This window comes from Penaeus japonicus, unplaced genomic scaffold (genome assembly GCF_977035675.1).
Source record: "Penaeus japonicus unplaced genomic scaffold, GWHDUDI00000001_assembly GWHDUDI00000006, whole genome shotgun sequence".
Classification (NCBI taxonomy): Eukaryota; Metazoa; Arthropoda; class Malacostraca; order Decapoda; family Penaeidae; genus Penaeus; species Penaeus japonicus.
This window is the reverse complement of record NW_028234408.1, coordinates 1,491,800-1,494,299: the sequence shown is the minus strand read 5'-3', so window position 1 is coordinate 1,494,299 and position 2,500 is coordinate 1,491,800. Positions and strand designations below refer to the sequence as shown.

Genomic DNA, 2,500 nt, shown 5'->3' with positions numbered 1-2,500 from the left:
ATTTCCTTCCTCTCCGCGCGCCGCCTCATGGCATGGCACGGTCATGTTGTTATTGGACATGTCTGAAATATCCTTCCCCTAAACCGACGAAAATTGTACAGGTCACGACAGAGGAAGGATGAGTACAAACACATGTTCGATGACCTTCTTTTATTGCTTCACAACCCTGTAATAAACCCTCCATATCTCACTTACGTCCGTTTTGCCCCCCCCCTAACCCCCAACCCCCCAACCCCACCCTTCTTGTATGGCCTGCCCCTCCCCCTCCCCCTTCCCCCTACCATTCTTGTCTGTCCTGCCCTCCCCCCTTCCTCCCCCTGCCCTACCCTTCTTGTCTTCCTGCCGCCCCCCCCCTCAATGTCTACCCCGCTTGCCCTACCATCCCATTGCTTACCCTGTTTACCCTGTGCCCTGTCTATCCTGACTGCCCCCTGTCTACCCTGCCCCCTGTTAACCTTTCCTGTCCTCCTCCTGTCTCCTCTTCCTACCCTGCCCCCTGTCTACCCTGCCTGCAAGATAAAATATGCGTGTTTGCATGTTCTTTTTTATTAATTCGTAAATGCGCATATGCTTCTGTGAGTATCGTTGCATGACAGTTCTCCTACACTCCTGCACTTGTCCCACCCTGTCTCAGCTGAGCGTTGTCATTTCCTATAAAAAAGAAAGAAAAAGAAAATGAAATAAAAACAAAAAGAGACAACCAAGGCTCGGAAAAATAGCCGAGAATAGAATCATATTAAGAAAAAAAGGAAAAAAAAAGGCAGAGGGAAAAAAAAAAAAAAAAAAAAAAAAAGGAGGGACTTCTCCTCCTACTTTCCAAGCCTCGTCATTACGAGGCTTCAGGCACCGTCTTTCCTTTGTCTTTTCTTAACCGCACACTTCACCTCTCATGTCTCTTTTTCCGAGAGAAAGGCCCTTTTTTTCCTTCGATCTTTTTTTATCTCTCTCTCTTGTAGTTAATAATATGGAATATTCTGATGATATACTTGATATCTTAATGCTATGGTTGCCGAGTCTACACTATAATTTTGGGATCGTCTTCCTCCTTATGATGTGTGAGGGGGAGGGGGAAGGGGGGCGTTAAGAAGGGAGGGGGGACGTTAGGATACAAGTAGGACGGAGTTAATTCTTGTGTCATGTCACTTTTTAGTCAGTTAAGTGTCGACTAGGCAGAGATTGTGTGTGTGTGTGTGTGTGTGTGTGTGTGTGTGTGTGTGTGTGTGTGTGTGTATGTGTTTTATATACAATTTTGAAAGAATGTCAATCTTTGGAATTGTATTGTTCACGCTCTCCGCTGTTGTTGTTTTTCCTTTTGAATTTGTCTCGTATGAATCTTTTCCTTTTTTTTTTTTTCGTTCTGTTTCATCTTCCGACCCTAATCGCCGTATCGCTAATGGCTCCATCGTGTCCCCTACACACTCTCTTCGTTGTCTTGCACTTTACGTCTTCCTCGCCTTCTGCCCCTTCCCTATTCTCGCTCCATTATCTCCTCATCCCCATCCTCACCTCAAGTCTTTTGTTTTATGCTTCGCGGCGTCGTCCCCGGCTCCCTTTCCTCCTCCGTCTCCGCCTCTTTCTCTTCCTTTTCTTTCTCTCGCCTTCTTCTTCTCCTACTCCTTCTTCTTCTTTTTTCTCCTGTTCTTCCCCTTCCTTTTTTTTCTTCTTCCTCTACCTCTGCCTCCTCTCTCGCTTCCTCTCCGTTTTCTTTTTCTTCTTCTGTCTCCTTGTCGTCTTCCTCCTCCTCTTCCTCACTCCTTCTCCTCCTCCTCCTCCTCCTCCTCCTCCTCCTCCTCCTCCTCCTCCTCCTCCTCCTCTTCCCTCCTCCTCCTCCTCCTCCTCCTCCTCCTCCTCCTCTTCCTCCTCCTCTTCCTCCTCCTCCTCCTTCTCACTCCTCCCCCTCCCCCTCCCTCCTCCCCCTCCCCCTCACTCCTCCTCCTCCTCCTCCTCCTCCTCCTCCTCCTCCTCCTCTTCCTCCTCCTCCTCCCCCCCCTCCTCCTCCTCCTCCTCCTCCTCACTCCTCTTTGTTTCCCCTAATTTTCCCCTCTTGTCTCTTGATTCCCGCAGCAGACAGAGGGTTCCGCTCCCCTTCTCCATCACCGACACGAATGGATATCAGATTCGTGAACCGCCTTTCGAGAGACAAGTTTTAATTCGCTCGTGTCCGCGCAGGTGTTTTAGTTTACTCCCCCTCCTCCTCCTCCTCTTCCTCCTCCTCCTTCTTCTTCTCTTCCTCCTCCTTACTCCTCACTCCTCTTCCTTCTCCTCCTCCTCTGTTGTAAATGAGGATAGGTGGAAAGAGGAAAGTTGTTGTTGTTTGTGTTGTTGTTGTTTTTTCTATCTCTCTCTCGTTTCGTCTGTGGGAGAATTGTAATTTTCTCCCCCCCCCCTCCCCTCCCCCGGACCTGAGACACCCTAAAGTGTGCGGTCGCCACTTTGGGTCCAGGACAAGAGGCGGCGAGGGGAGTCTTTTTCTGATGGCACTTTGTCATCTTATTAAAGG

The 2,500-nt window shown here is 49.1% G+C and overlaps 1 non-coding gene across 1 annotated transcript in view; it reads right to left on the bottom strand.

Moving 5' to 3' along the window:
• The window catches only part of LOC122252920 (uncharacterized), a 165,327-nt gene that overhangs the window by 145,609 nt on the left and 17,218 nt on the right, over positions 1–2,500 (bottom strand). The window lies entirely within an intron of this gene.